This window comes from Passer domesticus, chromosome 4 (assembly GCF_036417665.1).
Source record: "Passer domesticus isolate bPasDom1 chromosome 4, bPasDom1.hap1, whole genome shotgun sequence".
Classification (NCBI taxonomy): Eukaryota; Metazoa; Chordata; class Aves; order Passeriformes; family Passeridae; genus Passer; species Passer domesticus.
The window spans coordinates 80,697,183-80,716,392 of NC_087477.1; the positions used below are offsets into that span (position 1 = coordinate 80,697,183).

At 42.0% G+C, this 19,210-nt stretch overlaps 1 long non-coding RNA gene across 1 annotated transcript; it reads left to right on the plus strand.

Annotated features, from left to right (window-relative positions):
- The first annotated feature begins 390 nt into the window (after positions 1-390).
- On the plus strand, positions 391-3,204 carry LOC135300142 (uncharacterized). Its single transcript, XR_010362026.1, has 2 exons — positions 391-511; positions 650-3,204. It is a non-coding gene; the product is annotated as an uncharacterized LOC135300142 (long non-coding RNA).
- The last annotated feature ends 16,006 nt before the right edge of the window (positions 3,205-19,210 follow it).

Here is a 19,210-nt window from a genome sequence, read left to right on the forward strand (position 1 = left end):
TCCCTTTGCCCAGGGTTTTTCTCCTGGGAAGCTGAAAGGCAGTGATAGAGGCCTCAGAGAAAAGGAAAACAATTCTTATCTCATTTGCTTCTCCTGTGCTGTGCTCATGTGGAATGTGTTTGGAGATTGTTTACCCACAGGTGATTGTTTCATTGGATTCTGCTGGGAGTTGTTTTCACTCTTTGGCCAATCAGGGCCAAGCCGTGTCAGACTCTGGAGAGAGTCATGAGTTTCATTATTATCTTTTTAGCATTCTGTAAGTATCCTTCCTGTATTCTTTAGTATAGTATTCTTTAATATAATATAGTATAGTAAAGTAATAAATTAGCCTTCTGAGAACATGGAGTCAGATTCATCATTCCTCCCTGCAAATACAATTGGTGGTACATGGAGAGGCTGAGCACAGTGTCACAAAGGCACAGAACAGCTGAGCTCAGAAGGGACCTCTGGAGAATGTCTGCTCCAAAACCCATGACCACAGAAACACCAAGGTCTCCAGGCAAGCATTAAGGTAAGTTGGGTTTTAAAATCTCTAAGGATGAAAACTCCACAGTTCAATCACCCTGACAGGAAAAATGATTTTTTACCTTGTATTTAAATTGTTTCTTGTATTTCCATTTATGACCATTGTCTTTTGTCCTGTTACTAGACACCACCTGGTCCATTTCCTTCACTTAGCCATCAGGTATTTGAAAAGATCCCTCACAAAGATAAATCAAATCAAATCAATCTCAACTTTCTCTCAAGCCTTTCTTCACTGAGAGACACTCCACTTCTTATTCCTCTTTGAGGCCCCTGAGCCAATGCTACTGTGACCTGTTGTGGCAGCATTTTGACCATGGATGCAGTGATTCCTTGTCTTCCCAGGGAAAGGTGAATGTTTGGGAGAACATTTTCATGTCCCAGACTGCAGCTGACAGGAGCAACCATCCACTCTGTTCTGCAGTCCACAGAAGGGGTGACATGGTGACTACCTGTCACTGTTCATCTGGTGTTCCTCAAAATCCAGCTGTGAAATCTCTTGTAAGAGAGGCTTAGAGAAAAGATGTCTTGCCTGGAGACAGGATTAATGAGGCTGAGTCTTACTGGTGGCCACAGAACTGATTCAGTTTGGAAAATGTGAGGTTTTGTTTGTTACTGTGATGGGACCGCAAATAAAATACAACTTTCCCAAGGATGTGCCTGCATAATTCAGTAATATCCCCTTGAAGACCACAGTGCCCTTTAAATTAAAAAATCAGGATTTTACATGGACTAGAACAATTACATTTTTAATTAGCACAACTCAAAACAATTTGTTAAAGCAGATGAAGAAAGAGAAGACACTGTCTCCTTGTTTCTCCTTTTGATTTCAGTCAGCTCAGTGGTTTTCTGGGTTTCAACAAGTTCTAAATGGCTGCTTTGCTCTCTCCAGCAGTCTCCCAGTCTTGACCTGTGGTTTTCCAGGTCCTTGCTAAGTTCTCTGCCTGTGTCTTTCTGTACCTGCCCTACCCTTCAGTCCTGAAGCCTCCTTGAGAGGAGGTTGAGACCAATTGAGACCAAGACCAATGAAGACTGAGACCAATTAAGCCTTCTTGGGGAGACTAATTAAGCCTGGAACAGCTTCCCAGGGCAATGGTCACAGTATCAAGCCAAACACAGCTCAAGAAATGTTTGGACAATGCTTTATGGCACAGGATGGGATTCTTAGGGTGCCCTGTACAGGGCCAGGATTTGGACTTGATGATCCTGATGGGCCCTTTACAACTCCAAATATTTCTATGTTTTTATGACACTTAGTCCCAGAGGAATGACTCCCTGTCCCTCTGCAGATTTCCATCTGTCCCAGTCACTTTCCAAAGGCATGTGATATATGACACGTGTTTAAAAAGTCAGATATCCTTTGCCATAATTGATCAGCTGAAAAGGCTCTATCTATTCTGTTGATGCAAGAGGGCAGAATGAAGTTCCCCTGGCCATCAAAATTCTCCTTTCCCCACACTTAAAAGTTAATCTCTACTTCAATGCACTGTCCCTGAACCTTGAAGGACATCCACTTCTTCATTTCCCTCTAAATTAGAGCTGGATTTTAGTCTGAAGTTGCATTTGAATGAAGGGCAAAATTCCTCCTGCTTTCAACAGAAAGAAAATTTATTTGCTTGAGTTGAATTTTAGCCAGTCAAGAGTTCACACTTGTCTTGGTAAATAGGAAAAGACATCCCCAAGCTGGTGAGAGGGATTCTGACCAAACTCCCTGCAGCTGCACAGGAGGGTGAAGTCTTCAGGGACACAAAGCCAGGACATCTGTCTCCAACTCTGGAGTCTGCAGGGACAGAACTTGGGTGTGCCTTGACTTCAGTGGCACAACATGCACAGAGCTCCCATCATCACAGCTGTCCTCTGCTACCACCATGGGACCTCAAGGAGCAGTGACACCACTGCCAAGAATGAAACTTTTAGAGCTCCCTAAAGGGTTCAGCTCAGCCTGGGCTGTGCCCACAGACTGGTCCTGAGCAGGTGACACCAGTGTCCCTGAGAAAGGGAGAAAACCCCAAAGAACAGGAAACACTGGCAATCCACGTTCTGCACAAAACCCTCTGGATTGTGTGGCTTCTAAAGCAGGATAATAATGAGGGGCTGGGCTCGTTTGTGTGATGATTTTTAGCACTACAGTCAGCTGAAATTTGGCCTCCTTGTACATTCACACACTGTGTGAGACTGTGTCTGTCTGTGTGTGTGACAGGCACTGGCAGGCACATCTCCTCCGGGACATATTTGTGGAATATCAGCTATTTAGTGCCATCTTGTTCACTCAGTGGGCAAGCCAGAAACAACTGTGGAACAAACCCAAAACAAGCCTTTCCTTTCCTGGAGGATCTGGTGCCAATGCATCTCTTATCTTGCCAGGCATGAGCCAGGTGAAATCACAACGTCCTGTGGAGACTGGTCCTTGCTCTCCATTGGATGTGTGGTATCCCAAGTGAGGTTTCCATGCTGCTCTGATACTGCATCCAAGGCAAGGATTATTGTTTTTCTGTAAATTGTGGCTGGACTTTCACAAGAGGTCACTTCTGGTTTGAGACTGAACTGCTTCTGAGTACATTGGACTGAAGGCAAAGGGAACTGAGATTCAGCTGCTGGAGTGAAGAATGGCAATGATGTGGGAGAGAAAATAATCCATTTGGTGAAAACTGAAATAAATGAGACCACAGTGTGTTCATTTCATGCCAAGTGAAAAAAAAAAATCTTGCTGAATAAAAAATTTAAATATTTGCAACTGGGAGCACCAGGGAGAAAAATAAATAAGAAATAAAGGACCATACTCCCTAACTGGAAAAAAGGAGATGTTTCATTGCCCCAGCTACCAAAACACTGACCCTGGGTAAAGGAGAAACTGATTTCACCTCTGATTTTGCTTTGTTGTGTAGAAAAGTCACATCTCCACATCCTTTAATCTATTTGTTATTGGCTACAAAGGGCGTAATTATTTCTGCTATTGCTTTTCCAGCTTGTTTGTCCATTCTGGGTGTAGCTATCTGGGGACAGAATTCCCACCTCCCGTGTGTGAGTGCTCCTCCAGGTGCTTGGGTTCAGGGACTATTGAACACAGAATGTGACCCCTCTGCTAAGAGGATTTGGTGGAGAAAATACCACTACAAAACTGACCTGAGGCTGCAATCTCTGAAACAAGCAGCTCATCCATGTAAAGCAAAGACTCCAGGCTCCAGGGAATACTGACATAGAGGTAGAGACAAGTCTGAGCTGGGCTCACTAAATCTCTGCTTCATTTCACTAAGGCAGGGAAGAAGAATGAGTTTTAGCAACCAGGACAATTAATAATCAAGCCTTGTGTCAGGTGGAAGTGTAATTAGCAATGCCAGATGGAAGTGCATCAACAGGAGGCATGGAATGCTCCCTCTCCCTTGGAATATGTCACATTGCAGCCACACCACGTCCTCCTCCAGGAAAGCAGGGGCTGAAATCTCCTCAAGCAGAAGATGAAGTTGCATTTTGGTTTGTATTCATGGGCTGACACCACAAGCCCTGGGCAATTGGTTAACATGACCTGCTGTGATTATTTTGTAATTCTTATGCTCCTCTCCCCCTTTGTTTTCTATTTATGCTGCAGCTACTTAGTGAGTTGTCTAAAATCATGAGTAGTTTTGGGGAAAACCTATATGATGCTACCTGTTGGTAAATTAGCTTCTTACCCTTCCATTTCTTATCTATTTCTTATTCTCAAGTTTCTTCCATGGAGGAAACATCCAAATTATTGTGAAAGTAATTTTATTTTATTTTAAAGCAACCCTTCAGTAAACAAGCTGCCTCACTGCAGACTGCTCACTTCCATACAGAGGAGGAGGAACTCATCTAATAATAATTATAGTACAATGCTTCCCTTGAAGCACCCCCAGGAGACTCTCTTTATCTGGGAAAGGTATTGGAATATTCACACCTAATCACCACAACACAGAAATACAGCTCTTTAAAGGGGGAAATCAATTTTCCCTTTGCATTTGAAATACTAACAACGTACTTTGCTGGAACTAAGTGGTTGGATAAGATCATACATCCAGTGCTGATGATCAGTCTGAAAGGGAGGGGGCAAAAGGTGACAGTGGGGTTCAGTGACAGCAGTGACTAAAGAGAAATTTATTAATAAAAGGGAAAAAGGGAAATTGTTAGATGGTTCTCTCTCCTCAGTTCAGTTCCACACCAATACAAAACCCCAACAGTGTTGATCCCTCAGGTTAAAGGTCTGTTTGCCATCCTTTGTGAGATTAACAGGGCTTTTTGCTGTTAGCAATATCCACCGGGATTTGTGGCACAGACAAATGCTCAACACTTACCTGGAATTCTGGTCTCTTTTCCCTCTGCTGTACCCCCTCCTTTACTTGCTTTTGTGAGTTACATTGGTGGCAGCAGTTCTGTCCCCTGAGATCACATTAGAGACTTCCAGAGAAATTAATCTGGTGGAAAATTGCATTGTCAACCAAACCTAATTTTTTTAATGAAAAGCATTTCCTTCCTATAGGGAATTCACAATATCTGCTTAAAAAACTCCAAACAAACCCCCAAACTTAAACACTTTCATCTTGAATATTTCATTCTATGTTATGAGAAAATCTATAGGTGTAGAGTTCTTTTGTTTGCTTGTTTAAGAAAAAATCCATCATCCTACTCAATGAGACTTTATCATCAAGGAAAATATATGTGGATTAGATATTAGGAAGAAATTCTTCCCTAAGAGGGTGGGCAGGCCCTGGCACAGGGTGCCCAGAGAACCTGTGGCTGCCCCTGGATCCCTGGAAGTGTCCAAGGCTGGGTTGGATGGAGCTTGGAGCAACCTTGGGAGAGCGGAAGGCGCCCCTGTTGTTGAATAATCTTTAAGCCTCTTTCAACCCAAACCATTCTGTGATTCTAAGTGCAGAGTGTAGCTTAACAAATTTGGCCTATTTCTTCTCTACAACCTCTTTGTCTCCTGAGAATTTCACTTATGTCCCATTTGTCCCTGCAATCAGCCCACAGTGTTTATTTCTTTCCCTCTGTTTCTTTTTTTTCCCTTCATCCTGGCTTTCCCCTATTCCAAGGTCAGTGTAAAAAAATCCATCTCTGGGAAAACATGGAGAAATCTGGCATTCACTGTTTTTGTAACCCCAAACAGAAACCATATTAAAACCTGAAGTTTAGTGAGTCTATGGATGTATGCATGGATAGTTATGATTTATTGGATGTGTCAGGGGTTCATTTCATCTTTAAATAGGAAAACCATGAGGTGTGACTTGATGACTTATTAAAAAAATGTCACACTACCTAGGAAGAGTGACACCATAAAATACTTGCACACACAATTCCTGAGAGAGGCTTGTCAGGAGGATATCCCAGCATACCATTTAATGGGAAAAAATAATTATTCACGGATTGTTAGTTTTGCTTTTTACAAACAATGAGTCCAGTTAATTTTGTCATATCGCTGGCTTGTGTTTGCAAGCTTCAATCACTCCTTTAAAACAGGCCAGCCTTCCCAGGGCACATGGAGTGAAAAGGCATCATTTTAATGGGCTTGTAGCTAATTAAAATGTGTGACATTCAGAATGTGGCTGGAACGTGGCATAAAAAAGTAATGACAGGACAATACATCATGTCACGGACAAGTGGCTAAATGTGAGCATGTGCTGGCAAACACCATGGTGGAAAATCAGCTTGAACCAGGCTCCTCCAAGCATTCAGGACTCTGCATGTTTCATCCAGAAGTGGTGGATGTGTTTTTACAAGAGATAAGTTTCATGACCTGTTTTGCAATTTTCCAAGGTTCTGTTTCTGATGTCCTGGTGTAGTTTGACCTCTGTCCTCACAGAGGGGTGGCTGCTGTCAGGGACAGCATGGCAAGCAATGTTTGACTCCCAGGGGCAGCATTGCAGGGAACAACAAAGATTTGCGGGTTTTGCCTGATGTTGTGTATTCCAGGCTGCTTGGAATCTCCTTCAGTGCACCTGAAGGTATCTCCTTCAGTGCACCTGCTCAGGAAATGAACACATTCCAGTATCCCAGGTTGCTCCAAGCCCCAGTGTCCAGCCTGGCCTTGGACACTTCCAGGGATCCAGGGGCAGCCACAGCTTCTCTGGGCACCCTGTGCCAGGGCCTCCCCACCCTCAAAGGGAACAATTCCATCCCAATATCCCATCTAAATCTTCTTCGTTCAGTTTAAAGGTGTTCTCATTGTCATATAACTCCACACCCTTTCCAAATGTCCCTCTCCAGGTCTCCTGTACCTTTAGGCACTGAAGGTGCTGGAAGCTCTCCCTGGAGTCTTCCCCAGGCTGAACAATCCCAATTTTCACAGCCTTTCCTTGCAGGAGACACGCCCCATCCCTCTGGTCCTTAGAAGACCAGTTTCAAACAGCAGCCTGGCTTTCAGAAGGCAGCTCACCAAAGAACCCCAGCCTGAATCAGAAAGGCTCCAGAAGAAAATTTGGAAGTGGTGGTTGGATGGGCCAGTTTGGGTTGTGTTTGCACAACCTGTACTAGTGGAAGGTGTCCCTACCTGTGACATGGGGTTGGAACCAGAAGGTTTTTAAGGTCCCTTCCAACTCAAACCATTCTGTTCTATAACTGAGGATCCCAAACAGATGATGAAAGGAAATATTGCTGTATGGGCTGATAAAGTTAAATATTTTTGTGTCCTAGCCTTCTTCCTTTCTGCTTTTCAAACTATTTCTATTTATTGCAGATAATTAATTCTTTTTCTTTCTTAGCTATGAGCGTTGGCTCACACTACTAAAGAGCCTAAAAAGGCTCTTTTGCATTTAAAATCTTGCTAGAATTAACCCCAGATTCTTAACTCCACAGTCAAAATGGACTCCATGCTGAACACAGCAATTCTTTTTAAAAAAGGGAATTAAGAATTTCTATTTGTCTGCTTTTCAAGGAGACTAATATTAGAAAAGGGAAAAAAGGGGATAAAAAAGAAAACAAAATCTACCAGTACTGTTAGATTTATTGCCTTTATTATAATTTCTTTGGCTTATGTAAATTTAACTGAAATTTTTCAGACCATTAATCCATAACACCAACTATAGCCCTCTTTGTTCTTAATTAAAAACGGAAGGATTGATAGAAGAGGGATGAGTTTTTCAGAAGTACTCAATGCTGGCCAAACTCTACTTTTATGAAGTCAGTGCTGAAAACTCCCCCAGAATCTATTGAGAACAGAGCAGAGCTGAGCATTTCTGAAACCCCTTCCAGAGTAAAATGTGGTCGGGAATCATTTCTGAGAGCATTGCCAGGGGTTCAGCATTGTGGCTTCCATGAAGTTCAGTTTATTATTTTTTATTATTTTTATATTCAAACTGGTTTAAAATCTGCATCCCAAATAGATTTTTTTGGACTCTAACTTTTATTTCTTAACTTTTTAACTCTAAGTTTTTGGACTCTTGAGCTGTTGTAGTTGGGTTCAGAAATTTGGAGTGGCTTGCAGAAAAGTGCATTAAAAACACAAGTAGCAGTGCTTGAAAGCTGAAATGAGACAAATAAATGTGGCAGGAATTGATTTAGAAAGTCTCTCTGTGTTTATTACTTGCAACTGACACAAATCCCAAATGTCAGTAGTAGTTTTAACACCTCTGTCCTCTGGTGAAAACCAGAAAGCACAAAAGAACCAAACACAACAGATGACTCCTGGTGCAGAGCTGGGAGAGAGGAGCTACCCTGCAGCATCAGGAAAGAGAATTTATGGTTTAGAACACAACAGTTTAGGCCGGAACAGACCTTAAAACCCATCCCATTCCTTCCCCTGTCATGGGCAGAGACACCTTCTATTATCCCAGGTTGCTCCAAGCCCCATCCGACCTGGCCTTGGGCTCCTCCAGGGATCCAGGAGCAGCCACAGTTTCTCTGGGCACCCTGTGCCAGGGCTCAGCACCCTCATAAGGAACAATTTATTCCTAACACCTGCTCTAAATCTAAACATTTCAACCAAAGTCTTAAAACATCTTAAAATGCCAAAATTCCCTGTGATTCAAAGCATCAAGGCTGGTGTGGCAAAATTTCAAGCCAAGCTGTGCTTTTTTGCTCTTGAGGTTTTGTTTATCTTTGTCAGGGGGAAAGACACAACGTGCTACAGGGACTCATTTCTGAAGGGATCAGATGGGAAACAGGACATAAAGTGAAGAACTGACCTGGTGGCTGTGTCTCTAACTGGCCAAATGCCTGGGAATACACACGCTCCCTTTGCCACCACAGAGGCTGCAGGAGAGGCAGTTTAATGGGGCTCTGCACACAAGTTTTAGAGCCTTTCATAGCACAGATATAAATGATACATTTCATCTTTATGCCACCCTTCTAAATCACTAAAAAGTAAATTCAGTTAATGCTGAAAGGCAGAAGCCCTGAACTGCTGCTTTGCTTTGCTATTTATAGTGTCAGGACCAGCTCTGGCTTAATCTTCTGGGTGTCATTCAATATATTTCTGACCCAACCAGGTAGAACAGAAGACTTGGCTGTATTTCCAAGCTCTCAGAGGTTTTAAGACAATCCCACAGCTTTTGCAGCATGTAGTTTTTGCAGGGTACTGATTAATAATCTCAGGGAGAGTGTAATTGTCCACAGGAAAACACCAGCTGCAGACCAGAAAAGAAAATCACCCCCAAAATTTTAAAAAAATCTAAAACAACAAAAAGGACCAAAAAAAGAAAAAAAAAATAGAAAAGGGACACACTGACTTCATTTTCCCAGCAGATGTCTTTGCTGAAGCCCCTCCCTCCCCCGGCTCCATTTGTGCCATGTTAATTGTCATAACTACGCCCTGTAGCTCCTTGGTAGGAGAATTGTCACAATTAGCCTGTGACTTTGCACCAGCTGTCTTGGCATAGACAAGACAACGTGCTTTGGGCTCTGAACACCTGCAAACCCAGTCCGTGGTGGATGTTTGAATGCTCAACCAAACAGCTGTTGCATTTCAGGCTTGTTCTCTTGGGGAGGCCGGGGGGAGAGAGGTAGAAAAATGTCTATATGCCAGAATGCCGTAATTTTCCCTTTTTGGAGGTTTATTCTGTGCATTCTCTTCCATTGTGCTGATGGAGGGATGGCCCCAGCAGTTATCTGGAGATTACACAATTTGTAGGGTTCCATATGTTGGTAGCTCTGACTAGCTAAACAGAATGGGGGCAGGGGGTGAAAGAGAAAAAAACCTCCACATTTATTTTGATTTATTTCTAATTACTCCCTTTCCAGGGCTCTGAAAGGACAGTTTGGTTTGGTTGCTGCACTTCTGGATGAGTGTGATGTGGGAGCTGGCAGGCAGCACTTTGGCAGTTTTACCCCAGTGAGTGTAATAACCCAACAAGGATTGCCCAGAACAGTGGGATCAGATTCATGGAACGAGCCATGAATGCATTTCTGTTCCCCAGTAACTGTTCAGTGGGATTATTCAAGAGATTTAAACGTGGGTGGCATCAATTTGAAATGCAGATGGCGTATCTTATTAAACACCATTTTAGCTATTTGTAGTGCTCAGAACAGTATTTGCCCTGAATTTAAATAACGATGTACAGTATTTGTTAAAAAACATGCTTGGGCATGTTTTGTTTAATTAGTGGCTTGAAATTTCCTAGCATATGGCTTGTCATTTGCTAAAAAGATACGCAATTATGAAGTTCCTTGAAGTTTTACTATTTAAAAGCAAAATTAACTTGGTGTGTTCAGCAGTTAATGGCAGGCCATTAAATATAGTATTTACTAAACAAAAGACATATAGGAGCAGCTGAGTGTGCCTGTGCCATCTGTACCCTGAGCACTGTACATCTTTTAGTTCACAGGAGGTAGACTGGACCCACTCTGCTCCCACAGTTCATTACCAGAGTTCTCTGCACTTCAGTGCAAATGACATCGTGTCTGGTTATTATCTTTAAAGGCCTGGATGCTGCTTCAGAAGCATCAATTTAATTTCTATACTTCAGGAAAGCAAGCAGACCATCTGCTTAGAAATCCCAGCACTTTCTCAAGAGCAGCAGATACTTCTTTTCCCTGTCAGGTTTTGAATGGCCTTTTAAAGTTTCTGAAACTTTCAGTTGCCTGCCTGTTCATTTTTGATTAGGAAATGGAAATGAGAGTCTGGAAGACTGAAGGATGATGCATGGATTTTTTTTTTTCTCTCCATAACTTACCTGCTCAGCTTCTACTCCTCATCACGACAGATGACTAATTCAGCGTCTGCTCCCCTCCACCAGCTCAGCTCGAGCCAGTTCCTCCATCCAACACCTCCATCATTCCCCAGACCCAGCAGAGCTGATGGAAAGACTTGCCTCAGGCATCTCCACCACCCCTCATTGCAGGCAATATTATGCACTCAAATGAGTCACAGATTGGAGGATTCTCATTTTTTCTCCTGAGAGTGACTTATCTCGGGAAGCGGAGAGGGAAGCAGTGAAGCCTGATGAAGAAGTGAGAAGGGAATGACCCCCAGCCTGACACATTCCTTTCCTTCACAAGTCTGATTTCATGGCTTTATCACACGCTGCACTTCTTCAGGCACAGACAGCAGGATCCATCTCGGTGCATTATAGACATCTACACAAGAGCCAGCCCTCCTAGGCTGACAATTTATGCAAGAAATAGGCTCTTTTAGGATTTACCTCTTCTATACTTTTTCTTCTTGAAGAGGTGAATGGCAGCCCTGAAACCCCTGTTTCTGGTCATTAACTATGAAGGGAGTGTAGGTATTTACACTGAGATACAGACTCCTAGTGAAGAGAACACAAAACTCATGGTTGAAATCTTCAGGTATCGCTGAAAAACTCCTGTGGATTTCAGGAAATTCAGGGTTCTTCTTTGTTTCCTCTCTTACCACTACTGTATCTTTGTTCAGTAAGAACAAGATGCTCAGCCCATCAGAGGGACAACCAAAGCCATGATCCTTTCCAGGGTGAGCTGTCAAGGAGATGAAAAGAGAAAAAAAAACAAACAAGAGGTTAAAAGGTGGGGAATCAGAAGCATTTATCCATATCTCTGTTTCTTTGTGGATGGTATTTATCTTCTCATTTTAGCCAGGGTTGCCAATACTTTTGCTTATATTTTCCCCATCTTTCATCCCACTAGCCTGACCACAGTATCCCACCATCCCTCTGATCTGCTTCACTCACTCTCACCGTGACTTTTTCAGGATTCTCCCTTGATTTCCAGACAGAACTCCTGCCTTTACCACAGTGCTTCCTTCTGCTCACTCCTCACTCTGCCTGCTCCACTCCTTTTCCTGATCACTGCCGATTTCCTACCCCAGCTCTGTTATTTTTTACATGACTGTCTGATATCTCTGTCTAATGAACAACTCGCCCGACTCCCAGCTCCCTGCTAATGAAGATGGAGAGAGCTTTACCTCTTCACTCATAGAACCCTGGGCAATATCACGTAGCAAAAGGAGTTATGATACAAAAATAGGTTCATAATGTGCTCATTTTTTCTTCTTCTGTGACTGAGAGTGACTTCCTCCAGGGGAATGTTTCTTTTGTTATCCACCTTCAGCTCTTATTTCCCTGCCCAGTGATCAATTGTTTTTTGTGGGGCAGAAGGCTCATGCTCTGCACAAATGGGAAAGGAAGGGGAAGGGGAAGGGAAAAGAGAAGATGCACCTTCTGCCAGACCAGATTGTTCATCTAATAAATTGTCTTTGGATTGGTGCTTCTTTTTGACTTTTTAAGGCCTTCAAAGTGCTACTTTTTTGGTCCAGACATGGTGAGTTGAAATACTGTTTGATCCCCTGAGTGGATGTTCCTTGCTGGACAAAGGGACAATTTTTTTCTGCAAATAATTAAAGGGAAGAAGTTACAAAATGCCCCAGGTAATTAATTTTTTTTTGGCATTAAACTGTCACTCTAGCAGCAAAATAAGTCCACACATATCAGAAGAAACCAATGAGACTTGATAGCAAAGCATTAGAGGCATGGTGGAGGGAGGGAAAACACAAACACATTCTAAATAAATATGAAAATATGACTTTTCATCCCTACCCTCACACATTCAAATGGGATTCATTGTGGTTCAATTTTGACCTTTTCAGGTGCCCCAAAGTCTAAACAGTGTTTATGACATCCAGTTAAGGGCAACTCCAAAAATACATTGAATATTCAGAAGAAATAATAACAAGGATTCACCACAAGGAGCTCATTCCTCCAGGTGGTTGAGAACCAATGCTTGGGGTTTCTGTGTTTGGGGGTGTCATTTCCCAAGAAGAGGACATAAAAGACACCTTGACAAGTTGTCATTAAAGATTTCATGGCAATAGCTGTGAGTGCAGGAATTCCTGCTCTGTTGCCCTGGCAAAATTCACATTCAGATGATTACATTTTGCCTGCTTACACTCAGGCTGCATTTTCAATTCCATGTGTCATTGTCCTTGTCTTCTCATCTTAAATTATTGTATAGTGCTGCTGTGCATTATTAAACAGTTGCCACGTTTCATCCCAGTGGATCTTGCATTTAAATGATGGATTTACAAAAGTTCTGCTGCTTTGTTAAGCTTGCCTGTACAGCTGGTTGAGGGTTTACCTCAAGAAAAAAGTTTTCCTTCAAAGAAGACTTGAAAAATCACTGGGTTTCATTAAAAGTTGTCAAAATCTTTTCCCTCTTTCATTTTTTTCCCCAAAGTTTCTGGGTTTTTTTGAATTGAAAATTAAATTAAATAGAGGTATATAAAAGAAGCAGTGTTACAAATCAATGTTATTATTAACAAAAAAGCAAATTTTTCCAATTAAACACTGAAAACCATTCCAACAGTATTTTAGCCATCTGCTTTCTGGATATTACAGTGAAATTAAAAAAAAAAAAAAAGAAAGAAAGAAAGAAGGAATCTATTTCAAGCAACTGAGAATGAAAACAATGGCTGAGCTGCAAACATCACAGCAGAAATCTTAAATTGTTTCCAGCAAGTCCTTTTTGTGCATCATCCTTTGAAACTTGAAAATTTCACAAAGGAAAACTGCCTTTAATTCTGTTTCTTAGCACTTGTATCCATAAAACAAGACCCAAGTGCAGTTTGTTTCTTAGATTAGAAGCTCAATGAGACAGGGCTCACTGCTCCATGAAATTAAGCACCTTGTGTGTAGGCTGAGGGAACATTCCTGAAAATACAAAGTATTAGGATGTGTCCCATGGAGGATGCAGGGGCTGTCTAGGGGGTTTCAAGAAATGGAGAACTTAGTTACAGGCAATGGCATAAGATATAAATGGTATAAGATATCAATATTAGTGGGTGGGTAAAATGAGATGTTGAGGAGAGGGGTTGCCTGTTGGTATTCAAGACCAGGTTAGATGGTCTTGGAGGAACCTGGGGTAGTGGAAAGGGTCCCTGCCCATGGCAAGGGGTTGGAGCTCAAGTGTCTTGGAGTTCCTTTCCAATCCAAACTGTCCTCTGAACCTGTGCCATGATTCCATGGCATCTGTTATGCTTTGCTACTGCTCAGTGGCAAATGAAGAAAGGAGATTGATGGGCCCAGTCAGGGAAACCATCACAGAGTCAGTGTGTTGTGCTATCCTGGGGATAAAACAATCCCCAAATGCAAAATTAGATCAGTCAACACTCTTGGAAGAGAACTCAGACTATTTTAAGACCTGTGGAAAGATCTCTAAGGATGCAGATTCCCTAGAAAACTTTAAAACGCTTTAAAGCATCTCAATTTATTTATAGACGGTTTCACAAAGTCAGCTGCTAAAAGGCAGTGAGATCTGTGTTGGGGAGTCCTTTTAGAAACAATCCATTCCTCAGGATCAGAGTTCTGACTGGAGCTGAACTCCACACTCAAATGTAAATATTTTCTATAGCTTAAAGCACTGACTGCAGAGACAGCCCTAGACAAACACTGATGTGCAGGTTGAGTAGGTAAATTTGGAAAGAAACAGCAAGCCAAGATGTGCCATGCTTTGGAAAGTCATTGCCAAGCCCTACTCTTAGGAAAAATTTCGCTTTGTGTTTTTTTCAGTCCACAGTCTCCTTTTCTGACCATAAATAATTTCCAGCTCTGAGAACAGATGGGATTCTGCCTCCTGGATTTCATAGCAGTTTGTTATGGCTGTTAGGAAGATTTCAGGAGAAGTGCATTACTGATATTAAAAAAAAAAAAAAAAAAAAAAAAAGAGAGGCCTCTCATCACCACCTGTGCTGGATCCAACCTTTGTTTTAAAGGAAAGCTGAGATTGCTATCAAATAATCTGCTTTAATGGGCTGGGACTCCAAGAGAAACATGAAAACGATGTTGGAAGAAAGCACCACTATTCTTCATAATTACCACTTTTTAAATGGAACTGGATTAAGGGAAGTTGCCTCACAAATTAAAGGCAGCCTTGGAGCAGTTTGTAGCTTGAGTGATGGACAAACCAGCAGGAAGAAGTCTTCTGGATGACTTTGAAGGGATTGATCCTTTTTTCATCCAAGTTCAATAAGCAAGGCAGCATCTACGTAAGTGGAATCTTCAAGGATTTTAAAGTGTTTAAGGTGAGGTTGAATAGGGCTTGGAGCAGCTGGATGCAGTGGAAGTTGTTGGATGGTTTTCCAACCCCAACCATCCTGTGATTCTATGAACAGACAGGGATTTTGTGATAGCCCAGTTTTGGAGGTCACTAATATGTGGCTAAATGAGACAAAATTCTTAATGGGCAGCAGGAATTGCATGGGTGAATTCCAACAGTGCAGCTCATTTTATTTTCAGATAATTCCATGAGCATCAAGTAATTAATCCTCAAAGAACCTTAAAGCAGACAGCTGGAAAGGACAGTTAGGCAGACATGCCAGTAAATATTTAACTTCTTCTTCTTCTTCCTTTTGGTTTACTTTACTTTTTTTTTTTTTTTTTTATGGTCTGTTTTTATGGAGTAATTCCACAGGTGGGCTCATTGGTATCAGCTCGTTAGAAGAGGAAACAAATGTGACATGGTAGATAAGATACATTTTCAAAATATAATCCTAGAGGTGATGTAATACCACAAACAGAAATCACCTCTTTCAGTGGCACATTGCAGAGGACAAATGAAACAGCAAAATGTGCAGTGACACAGATGCTCAGGGGACCTGCTTTGAGACTCCTGCTTTAACTACAAAGGCAAGACTGATCCTTCTGTGCAGCAAGGATGTGCCAGTGGAGGGGCTGCCATGGCAGAGAACAGCCACATTAAAGTCTCCCAGCCTCGAGATTCTCTGCTCCTGTTTCCATCCCCTCACCCCTAAGGCCAGGCTGAGGTTCTAAAACTCAGACCTGGCACTCAGACCCACCAGGGAATTCTTGTCTGGGCAATATGAGGCTGGATTTTGGCTCTCTATTGTAAATGCAGGGCTACCAACAAAGGAAAGAATGATGAGGAGGAATCTATCTTATTAAAAGGTAAATTTATTATTATATTAAAGAATATTATACTATAATAAAAATTACAGAAAGGATACTTACAGAAGGCTAAAAAGATAATAATGAAAACTGGTGACTCTCTCCAGAGTCTGACACAGCTTGGCCCTGACTGGCCAAAGAGTGAAAACAACTCCCAGCAGAATCCAGTGAAACAATCACCTGTGGGTAAACAATCTCCAAACACATTCCACATGAGCACAACACAGGAGAAGCAAAGGAGCGAATAATTGTTTTCTTTTTCTCTGAGGCTTCTCTTGCTGCCTTTCAGCTTCCCAGGAGAAAAATCCCAGCTGAAGAAATCATGTTCAGAGAATGTGAATGCCACAGCTCTCCTCATCCCCACCTGTGTTGAGGCACACTCCGTGAGTCCAGCCTGATAGATTTTCTGCCCTTAATTATGCCCTGGCCATCTTCCAGCCAGGCCTTCTGGGACTATGATGTTGTTAAATCTGATTCCCTTGCAGGGTCAGGATTGATCAACACAAAGCTTATTTTTGGCTGCACAAAGGAAATGTTTATTGGCCAATTCCTGTACCAGTAGGAGATGTGAGTAAATCTCCCTGTGCCCTCACAAAGGTCAGCTTTTCAAATTACCCTCCTCCATGTACTGCACCAGGCTGTGACCAAAGGTGTTGAGCACCTTTGTCACACTGAGGAGAGGGAGGGCTATGGTTAACTCAGCACCTTTCAGGAGCAATTCTTCAGGTCCCTCTTATTCCACTTGGGCCAGGATTCAATTCATGCTTCAGCTTAAGAAGGAATCCTGTCTATTTCTGCTGGTTTTGCTTCAGCAGAAATGTGAAACCAATCTGCTGGCTGGATTTCAGCCTGGATAATTACATTTTGCTCACATAAATTACTTTATTAGTTTCAAAGAGGGGAAATTACTCTCTGCTAACTCTTCCAAAGCTATTTGGTAGTGTTAGTAGGGAAGATGAAACTGGCCAACCCACCAGAGAGGTGGCTGTGTTTTGATGGGGGATGAAATTCCCCTTGTAGGGAACGTGTTTTGAGCAGGGAACTTCAGTCCATGCCCAGCCTACATGAAAGATGGAAAGCTATTAGCTCCTTTCTGAAGCCTCACAGCTCTCAGCCTGTGATGTATCTCCCTCAGCCTGACTCTCATGTATCAGACTGGCTCTCTGACAGCTCTTCTGGGATGGCTTAATAAAGCCCTATTAAATCCTCATTTTCCCATTGTAAGCTGGCTGGATTTTGCCTTTCTTTCCTCTATCACCAGCCCCTTTCCTTCAGAATCCACTGGGCATTGCTTCCTGTCATCACCCAGGTTAGCTGCAAGGCTGCTTGGCTCTGCATCCATCACATCTGGAGGAGCTGGGATTTTCCAGACAAGATAAAAATCTTGTTGGTGACCTAAACACCCAGTTGTGCATCCCAGTGTCACACCATCCATCCTGGCCTCTGCCTGGCACAAACTGCAGCTCCCAAATTATTCCCTACTGCTTTGAATGATCCTTCTAGAGCCTGCTGTGGGAACTATGCTTTAACTTATCTTCACCCTTCTATCTTTCTGAGGCAAGCTGGTTTTTCCCCTCTGTACCACATCCAGTATTCTTATATTATATATTGGGCACTAAATCCATCACAAGTTTCATCTTTCTTATTCTTTCCCACCCTTCTTAAATTTCTTCAGTGTTCTCATCTATCACATCACTCATTTCAGCCTTGATATTTCCATTGTCATCACTCTTGGTGTCACTCTCATGCCTGAAATGTCCTAATTTTTCTCATCTTTAAAGTATGAGACCCAAAATGACATCCTGCCTGACTCAGGGAATCAGCAGCATTATCTTTATGATTATTCATGAAACAGAAGTTTTAGGACAGCTAATGCATATGCATAGACTTATTGTTCACAAATTCTGATTGTTCAAACACTCGTTCTGTGAATTGTTGCTGCAGGAGGAAATTTCCCCAGTGTTTGAGGAGCACAGCAAAAGACACACAGGATGGGAAGGTTTTGAAGTGAAATGGGCAAGATTTTCTCGCAAAACTTGTGATATTTGGAGGTGTTGAACTCATTCATTTGGTCAGACCTGGTGTTTTACAAGGGTTTATACAAATCTAATCTGAATATTGCCAGTGGTCCCACAAATTGGGATGTGCAGGAGGGAAAGGATTGGCCTGAATCATTGCATGGGGTGGATTTTCTTTGGGCAGGAATTTTAGGTAATTCCACCCATCAGCTGTGAGCTCGTCTCATTTTGGCTGCTGAAAGGATTATTATTTTTTTTAAATCTTCGCTTTTTCAATTTCTTGAGGTTGCAGCAGTTTTAATGGATTTGAGGTTTCTGACCTTGCACTGTTATTCAAACAGAGATGAAAAGCCCAATGCTGAAAAAAAATGCACAAATAAATTCTCTGAATAACCTTATAAAAATGTGAGATAAAAGAAATATTGTATCAAAATTTCCCTTTAAAAAAGAATGTGTTGCATCATGAACTCCATTTGAAAAGCTGTGGATGGTGAATATTTCAGACAGTGGAAGATCTTCCTCACCAGTCATTTTATTAGCTGATAATGTACAGTGTTTGCCATTTTCATCTTTTGAATATCCCTCTATGATTACTGTTTTTGTCATTAAATACTTAAATACCTTTATTTCATCAATTTGTGCATTTATTCTCCCTCAGTCCTCTCATGGGCAAAGCATATTTATGTAATAATGTGATTTGAACAAACACTAGGATGTAAGAAGAAACAGGGGTGCTGGACATGAACAGAAATTCAAAACATTTGCCCTAAATTACAGCAAAACTTTGGGCTCCTGTACTCCAAGAGAGCTTTGTTAAGGTCATCTACTTGTTAAGCCTTAGGAAAAAGCCACTGGAAAGGAAAATGTGAGTTCCATAAATTATCCTGAAGCCATGAAAAAAATTAAATCTTGAATCAATGGCAAAGAGGATGCATTGCTTTATTTTTTCCTCACTGCATTTTTGTTCTGCAGACCTTAAATATTCCAACTTTTCATTCCAAATTCACTGAGATAGTCTGATCACACCAAGGCTACATGTGTTTCTCCAAAACCAAAATGTGCTTCCCACTGGTCCTGCCTTTTGGTGGGATGAGCAGGACAAAGGGAATCTGCACGTTCTCCTCTGTGGAAAAAGAGACAGACTGCCAGGAGCTGGGAGCTTGGAACCTGGACAGCTGTGCTGTCAAATGCCTGGTGGGCTGGGAAATTTGGGTTTTAGTCAAAGGACTTGCAGTTCTGGTGTGCTTTCCCTATGAAAAGAGGCCAGATGAATTCTCTTGGTGCTGGGAAGCCTGGAAACATCTGATCCTGAAGAATCCACACTCAGAGCTTCCTGAAAATCCACCC